Here is an 8,732-nt window from a genome sequence, read left to right as displayed (position 1 = left end):
AAGTGTCTCTGGACATCTCTTGAGTCTCACACTGCATTTCTCTAGAATGGAGATCATAATACTTATCCTTGCAGGGTTATCATGATTACATAAATGCAATCAACTATATGGTCCTGCTTTTAAAAATGTGAATAATTTACACTCTTTACCTATTGTTTTACTGGTGTCCGGAAGTATCTGGCCCAGTATCATCCTTCTTTCCCTCCCCAAAACACCCTCTTTCCATGAAGCTACTGTCGGGTGAGCTACACATGAGCGGAAAGCACTGGTCCCAATACACACAGTTGGAACTCACAACATATTTTCCCACTGGAACAATGGCATGTATGAAATGTGGGTGTTGGGGACAGAAATGATCATATTTCGTATTTTAATTATGTGTGAGTTAGATCGATTTTTGAGGAGTTCCCTGAAAACCTCCCCCTGCATTTAACACTTTTTCTATGAGAGGAAAACACTCCTGATTCATAATAACTAAGCTACAAGCAAATCTTTGGAAGCCCGCCCATCTGTAAGCAGGGTTCTACCTGTGTTAAATCACCTTCAGATGCAGCCATTCTGTGCTAACCTGGTGGGCTAATGACACATTTGTGGATCTCAGCGTGCCTGTAATATCACAAACACAGGTGTGGTCTCCTGCCTTTCCCTGCAGAGGAAGGAAGGGATGAATGGAAAAAGCGTAGCAACTTACTGGGCTCTCTTATCCTGCAGTAGGTGAGCCCTCTGCATGGGATCTTTGAGGGCTGAGAGCTCTTTTCTGTTAAAGGAACGTCTGCAAAAGACAAGACAAATACATTTGAACAGTCCCAAGGAGAAGTAATTTCAGAGTAGACACCTATTTCTCCACCAGAAGCAAAGCAGATCCCAGATCCTAAAATCAGGCTTGCGGAAGCAAGAGGAAACATCCAGGAACCCCAAAGCAGGCAGTGGATTATCCATTGGCTCTGGGTAAAGCCAAGAGAGTTTAGAGAGGGATTTGCACTGTTTCGAGAAGCTTGCAGCTTCCTGATTCAACTCCTCTCCGAGGAAAGAGGCTCAGTAGGCCAACCAAGCCACTTTCCCTCTCTTAAGGGATGAAGACCAAAGATGCAACTTGCCCAGCTGTCTGTTATGAACTAAATTGCATCCCTGCAAAATTCATGTGTTGAAGTCCTAACACCTTGTACCTCAGAATTTGACTGTATTTGGAGACAGGGTCTTTACAGAGGTAATTAAGGTGACACGAGGTCATGAGAGTGAGCCCTAATCCATTATGAGGGGCATTTATAAAAGGAGGAGATTAGGACACAGACAAGAATGCAGGGAGAAAAGACCATGTGAAGACTGAGGGAGGGTGTGGCCATCTACAAGTCAAGGAGAGAGACATCAGAAGAAACAATGCTCACAACGCCTTGATTTTGGAGTCTAGCCTCCAGAGCAGTGAGAAAACAAACGGTCATCCAGGATGTGGTCATTTGTTATGGCAGCCCTCGAAAACCAACACACAGCAGAACAACACCAGAGGCAAATCAGAAAGAAAATGAGATGCAGACTCCAGCAACCTGGTCTCCCAGTCAGGACACAAGCCAGACCTGGACAGAAGTGGTCACAGCACTTTTAGCTCCAAAATAGCCACTGGGCGGAGGCTCCTAGTTCCTCCTCCCTCCAACCCCATGCAGCCTGCTCTGTCCCTGTCTTCTCAGGCTCACTCAGTGCAGTGTCTGCCTGCATCCCTCTATCAGGGGCCTTCCTCTGCCCACAGAGGGAGTTATATACAAGCCCGAGGAAGGAGGAAGAGAAGACAAAAGCAAGATGGAGCCTCACTGTCTGATTTTCCCAGACGTTCCCAGGAGGTCCTGGTTATGCAGGGCGGTCTGGATTTTTAGTGTGTACACCATTAGATGCCTCTTTCTTACTCTGCTTAGCACACCAGGTCTGTAGGTTCTGGTTCTTAAGGGCCATGTGGAGTCCAACTAAAAAGGGCAGGTGTTTGTTTTCCAACCCAATTTCCTTCTAGTGGCGGAAACACTAGCAGCCCTTTCCCTTCCCTTCCTTGCCCACTGACCTACACTCTCTTCCCTGTTATAGACAGTGGTGTGTCTTCTATGAAATGCATTTCTATACCAGTCATAGCACCCGTTCTGAGATAATCACAAGCTCAGAAAACCCTAACTAAAGTAGGTGCTGTTTTTTGAATGCCTACCATGTGGCCAGCACTGTACTAGTCACTTTACTCACCATATTTCCAGTCCTCACAGCTACCCTTGCAGGTGGGAATGACCACTCCCTTCCTAAAGATGAGAAAACCTGAACTGGGAGTGGTGTCTCGCACCTGTAATCCCAGGGACTCAGGATGCTGAAGCAGGAGGATCGCTTGAGCCCAAGAGTTTGACACTGCAGTGAGCTATGATCCCACCACTGCACTTTAGCCTGGGTGACAAAGTGAGACCTTATCTCTAAAAACAAATAAATAAATAAAAATAAAAATAAAAGATGAGAAAACCAAGGCTAAGGAGAAGTAACTTGTCCAGGGTCAGGCAGCTGGCTCTAGGCAGAGCTAGGACAGAAAGCGAGCTTTGGCTGAGGTATTTGCTTTGAACTTTTCACTCTGCAACTCTAAAGAAAAAAAGTACATTTACACTGTGAAAGTCTATACAATGAAAATTGGATTTTCTCCAATGCTTATTGATAATAACTAGGAGACATTAAAGAGAAAGAGAGAGGGGCCAGACACAGTTGCTCATGCCTATAATCCTAGCACTTTGGGAGGCAAAGGTGGGCAGATCACTTGAGCCCAGAAGTCTGAGACTAGCCTGGGCAACATGTAAAATCCCATCTCTATTAAAAATATATATACAAAAATTAGCTGGACATGGTGGCAGGAACCTGTAGTCCCAGCTACTCGGGAGGATTATTTGAGCCCAGGAGGTGGTGGCTACAGTGAGACAAGATCATACCACTGCACTCCAGCCTAGGTGAGAGAGCGAGACTCTGAAAAAAAAAAAAAAAAAAAAAGAGAGAGAGAGGAGAGAGAAATCTTCCACAAGCACAGAAATGCCATGACTTCTAAAACTAAGATCTGATCTCTAACTTAAAAACCTCCGTCTCTGTTTTGCCTGCAGAGAAATCTAAATTCCTGTGGCGAATGAAGCTGCTTTCCAATGCTTGCTGTAATAGCCCTCTGCATCTTTCTTTCATAACATCTAGCACAATCTGAAGTTACATATTGGGTGATTGTTCGATTAATGTTTGTCTTTCTGAAATTCTGAGGTAGCATCATCATATAACTTACAGTGTAAATGGGAACACTTTTGAAAGTAAAAGGAGATGTTATTAACAATTATTCCAGGACAAGAAGGAGACTGGAACATGTGGTCATCCTACGGGTGAAGCAGAGACCAACTCTGGTTTGCCTGACATTGTAGTCCCAGTGCCAGATTCCACACTTAGCACATAGTAGATGCTCAATAAATAAACATGATGATTGATTTAACAATGTCTTTGAAATATTTTTCACTATTTTATCCCACCATATCTTTCAGGTTCTACTTACTGCAGCTTCTAACATATCCCAGTCCTAGACATTCAGGGATCCCTGTTTAGCCATTTTGAACATAACATACATTCTCACAGCCTCAAGCCTTTATGAAACTGTCGCCTCTGCTCACAATGTGCTTCCCTCACTCTCCACCCATCCTTAAAAGTATTCTCCACTCAGATACCACCTCTTCTCTGAAATCTTCCTCCCATTTCCCAAAACACTTGTACACTAATAATAACAAACATCTCTAATAACAAACATGCTACTCCATTGTAGACATGTATGCTCCTTGTCTACAATGAACTTGTGAACTTGTGAGTTCCTCCAGGTTAGAGCACAAGTTTCACCCATCTCCCCAGGGCACATCCTAGAGCATGCACAGAGTAGACATGAGACAAATGCTTGTTGAAAGAATCAGATGAGGTTGGGAGACACCTTAAGTATCAACAGTCAAGAAAGATTAAACAGGAGTGAACTTGGGTTCTGAAATAATCATGTCTATGGTGTTATGGCTACACAGCTACTCGCCTCCTTACACTGCATAGTGCTGGGCACATAGCAATCACATTATCAATCAATGTAAATATTATTATTAGCATTATCAGTCATTAATTTTCATGTATCCCTTCACTCTTGTCTTTCTGGACTTCTGGAACTCTAATGCCAAGTTTCTGCTAGCTCCTCAATCTCTGTTTCTCATCAGCATTGTTTTCTATCGGAACTGACCTTCTCTCCTGCTTTTTGTCAGCTGAGATGTATTAGAGAGTCTTTCGTTGACAGGCAAGTCCTCCTGGCACTTCGTCACACCATATTCTTCAAAGTGCCTCTGATGCTATGGCTGCTGCTGGACTCCTTGGATCCTCCATCTTCCCCTTTTGCCAGGCTGTTTATATTCTTTAAAGACCTTTCACGTAATGCCTGTGCTAATATTTACATCCTTGCTTAACTAGGCTGGCCTCTGCTGCCCTGGGCGTTTCTTGACTCAAGCAGGATGGAATTACAATCTTTCCAAGCTACTCAGTAGCTATTTCCCATTCATAGAACCACAGCATGCTAAGAGCTGGAAGTTGCTGAGTGTGCAGCCTACCTGGGGGTTAGGGTATGACCAATGAAAGCTGTGGTGGGTTTAGCCTAGTTGCACATAATACGCAGTCTTTGGAAACTGATAGTCCTGTGTTTGGAGCAAAGCTCATCCACTCATCAGCTATGTGACCAGTAAATGATTTCATCTCTCCAGAGTCTTATTTCCCACATCTATAAGAAAGAAATCCTTTTTTAATTGCTTCATGTAGATAATTACATGACAGTATTGTTACGAGGATTAAATGTGATAATGTATACAAAAAGAAAGGCACATAATAATTGCTCAGTAAATGATATCTATTATTACAAAAAATCAAAAATGTATTGCACACTTACTACATATAAAGGTGTGCAGAGTGCTAAACTCTGGAATTGGAGTAAGGAAGATAAAAAGAGGAAGATATAATCCCTGTCCTCCTCAAGTCCAAAATCGGAACTCAAAGCAAACTGTGATTAAGAGCTATAAGAGACCCAGACAACTGGAAGCAAAAGGAGAAGATTCTGGAAGGGACAGAGTTGAGATCTTGGCTAGGCCTGAAAGATTGACAAGAGCCTTGGTTCACAACTATGATGAGAGAAAACTTTGCAGAAGCAATGATTCATGCAAAATCTCAGAGGAAGGCTGTAGAATAACAAAAGCAATAGCTAATACTCAAATGAGGCACTTCTTATAACACAGGCACTGAGCAAAATGCTTTATATCATCTCATCTAATCCTCTCAACAACTATGCGAGATGAGGTAGGTGCTAATATTATTCCCATTCTGCAAATGACTCTGAGGCTGAGAAAGGTGAAGTGGTTTGCTCAGGATTGCAGGGCTAGTAAGTGGCAGAGCAGGATTTGAACTCAGGTCTGCGTGACCCTGAAGCCAAAACTCGAATTCCACAACTGTGTGTGACAGGTGGGCATGTGCGAGAATTGTGGGAAGATCAGGGTGGCTGGAGTATAGGTAGGGTATGTGCACATGTGTATACGCATGTGTGTGTGTATGTATGCACACATGCACAAGTTGGGGGTATGGTACAGAGGAAATTTGAAAGAGAGGGCTTCTAGAAGAGAGGTAGGGAAACTACTGAAGAAGATTCTGGAATCCAGGCTGAGGGCCTTACACTGTTCTGGAGGCTGACTTCAGTTCTCCTCACTGCACTCTCAACCCCATTAGGCCCCAAGGGTTATTAATAATGGCAATGATTGTGCTAATAATGATAGTGTTAACAACCCCTGGAGGGAGGGTGGTGAGGCCGGGCCTGCAATGAACTCCTGCCAGGAAGAAAAAGCCTCCAACTGCCATTTTCTGGGCTCCAGGGCCAGGCCTAGGCCTCCAAATTGACTTTGACTTCACAGGAGAGCTCAGCAAATTCTGCAAAAGCAAAATACCTGCAGGAATATCTCTCCTTCTCTAGAGTTTTGGCAAACTTATTATCCCAATCAATATCTGAGTAATTACAATCCCTTGTGATCAAAGGGGGATGTATTTCCCTTTCTTTGGCCTCTTTACAGGGCTCTCTTATCTAGAAAAAGATTTCTTAATCTACTTTCCCTAAATGCCCTGAAGGTCTGCGTGCCACTGCAGCCCCAGAATTCCCTGATTGCTTTTATTGTCCTGAACTGCTACCTGGCCCAGCTTGCTGGCAGCCCTGGCAGGAATCAGCCTTTTAGCTGGGGCCTCCCACTGAGCCCTCAAGGGAAAAACAAGGAGGTGGGAGCCAGGACTCTTGGGAACCCAGAAGAACCCAGGAGAGCCCCACATCCCTCTCCATCTAAGAGGAAGCAGGCAAAGCTGAAGGCTGGGAGTGAGGTCAGCCCACTCTTCCCCCTCTTATGAGTTACACTCCCCGCTCCTGCCAATCTTTCACCCTCTCACAAGGCCCCATCTCTGGCTGAGGCGGGAGAAAGGCGCGGTTTGAGAATTAGGAGGAAGTGGGTTGCAAGTTTTCCTTTAGGTCCTTGACAAGGACCCACAATGTGAAAGAAATTTTTGTTCAGTTATCCTAGCCATCCTTCTACTCCATAAACGCCTCATCCATGCACCCTCCAGACAAAAGACCATCTATTAAGCTTGCAGGGCCCAGCTCCTAAGGCATGAAGATCAGCTCCCTAGCTCAGCCTCCCTGTGCCTCCTAAGTAACAACTGTGTTCTTATGTGGGTCAGGGTGGGTCTCCTTGGAGGGGGAGCTATGATGCAGAAACATAAAGAGAGGCTGCCACATGGCCAACTGCCTGCTTACTGGGAGCTCACACTGAGCATACTTACTGAGCACACTCAGCCTGGCCTGGTGTATGATTCCAAGACCAGATCTTTTCTGACTCAATGATTTAAGGGGTTTCTGCGCGCTGGAAACCTAATTACCCCAAAGATTTTGGTTCTGTCTTCTCAGCTTTGCTTCCGAAGAGGCCCCTCCAAGAACACCACTAGGATGGAGTCATTACTTTGTTGACCGCTTGCAGGGCCGCTTACTGTATTTTTATGAGGGGCATACGGTGCTGTATGATACATTTCCCAGCAAAGACTCTGGAGAGGGGCTCTCAGTGACACACTGCTACTGGGGGGAGGGGGAAAATAATGATGGACTCGTATACACACACATCTTCACACGAAGAGGGAGGTGTGGACTCAAGTGAACACAGACAACTGTTGCCACGCCATGCACACTTAGACACAGATGGAGGAACCGAGCACATCATGGTAAGCATTCCAGAGGCCACAGGCCAGCCCCCTGCCTCCAGGCAGATTTGTTCCAATTTCCCCCAGATAGCATGGATTGCTACAACTCTGAGGCAGGCAATTTTACCGTTCCAATGGCAGGCTTTTCCAGTGTTTAACAGCCCTCCTCCCATGGAGCAGTTTCCTTCTAGAATTAGGAATGTTCACCCTGGTGGGGAACTTGGAGATCCTATAGACAAAACCTCTCATTCTAGAAATGGCAAGATCCAAGGGTCTCCATTCCCAGAGCAATCACTACACCCTGTAGGACAGACACTCATCTTGGGGGCTTGGCAGGCCAATCAAACACCCTGCAAACTCCTTCAGCTCAGCTCAGAGCCAATGGGATGGCCCTCTCATCAGGTGTAGGTCCTAGTTAGGCTCATCAATGTTGGTAAGACAATGACAACCCTACTCCAGTGCTGATGGATTTCAACTGTTTATGTGTTTGTAAGGCATAGGGGTCCATCTTTAATTGGCAACCCAATAGCTGCACTTCAGGTACTTGGCAGGGAATATAGTCTCGAACTCATTGCCATGAAGTGTCCATCAAAAACTCAGCTGAGAGAGACAAACTATATGAAACATTGCCTGAAGGGGATGCAGTACATTCATCCCTCTAGAAATATTAACAAGGGCCCCAGGGTGTAGCCAGGTCAGCAGAGAGCTGTCTATGAGACCATATTCCTCTGGCCCTCTGTGGAGCTGCTTTTCTGAGCTGAATTTTGGCCTGTGTTGAAGGATGATGCTACAGGGAGCAGCCTCAAGGAATGAGGAGCCAGTCTACTGTGAGGGTGGTGAGGATGCTGTTCATCACGTAACGCAGAACTCTTAGGAAGGACTCAAGGAAAAGCTCTTTCTGGTTCAGCATCAGGAAAAGTTGGGCTCCTTCTGAACATTCTTTTTTCTTTCCTTCCTTCCTTCCTTCCTTCCTTCCCTCCCTCCCTCCTTCCTTCCCTCCTTCTCCCCTTCCTCCTCCTCTTCCTCCACCTCCTTCCTCTTCTTTTCTCTCTCTTTCTTCCCTCTTCCTTTCTTTCCTTTTTTTTCTCTCATATCACAGGCATTGTAAATTGTGAGACTGACTGGACTACCTTGTTCATATTGGCTGCCAGAAACTTTAGATTCTGAATCACAGCCTGCCAATAGTAGGTGTTTAGGGGCTTCAAGTTCTGCATCCCTGGATTGGCCTCATTCGTGATCCCCTGTGACATTCCTTCCTTTGTTCTTCTATTTTCCTTTCCCATTTCCTTCTAATATGTGTTATGGCACTATGTTTCACATATCTGCGTAAGCCACCGTAACGCCACTTTGGCACAAGGCAGGTATAAGTAAGTACATTAATGAATTAATTAATGCAGCTCAAACTGTGCTGCACACAGAGATTATATTTACAAAGAAGTCCATTTACCAAGTTGGTACTAGAA

At 45.1% G+C, this 8,732-nt stretch overlaps 1 long non-coding RNA gene across 1 annotated transcript; it reads left to right on the top strand.

Moving 5' to 3' along the window:
• The first annotated feature begins 650 nt into the window (after positions 1 to 650).
• On the top strand, positions 651 to 3,472 carry LOC117080677. Its single transcript, XR_004435916.1, has 2 exons — positions 651 to 1,864; positions 2,229 to 3,472. It is a non-coding gene; the product is annotated as an uncharacterized LOC117080677 (long non-coding RNA).
• Positions 3,473 to 8,732: the final 5,260 nt, after the last annotated feature.

The sequence above is a fragment of the Trachypithecus francoisi genome, unplaced genomic scaffold (genome assembly GCF_009764315.1).
Source record: "Trachypithecus francoisi isolate TF-2019V2 unplaced genomic scaffold, Tfra_2.0 Lachesis_group8, whole genome shotgun sequence".
Taxonomy (NCBI): domain Eukaryota; kingdom Metazoa; phylum Chordata; class Mammalia; order Primates; family Cercopithecidae; genus Trachypithecus; species Trachypithecus francoisi.
Note: the sequence above shows the minus strand (reverse complement) of the source record. Positions and strands in the feature narration are given on the sequence as shown.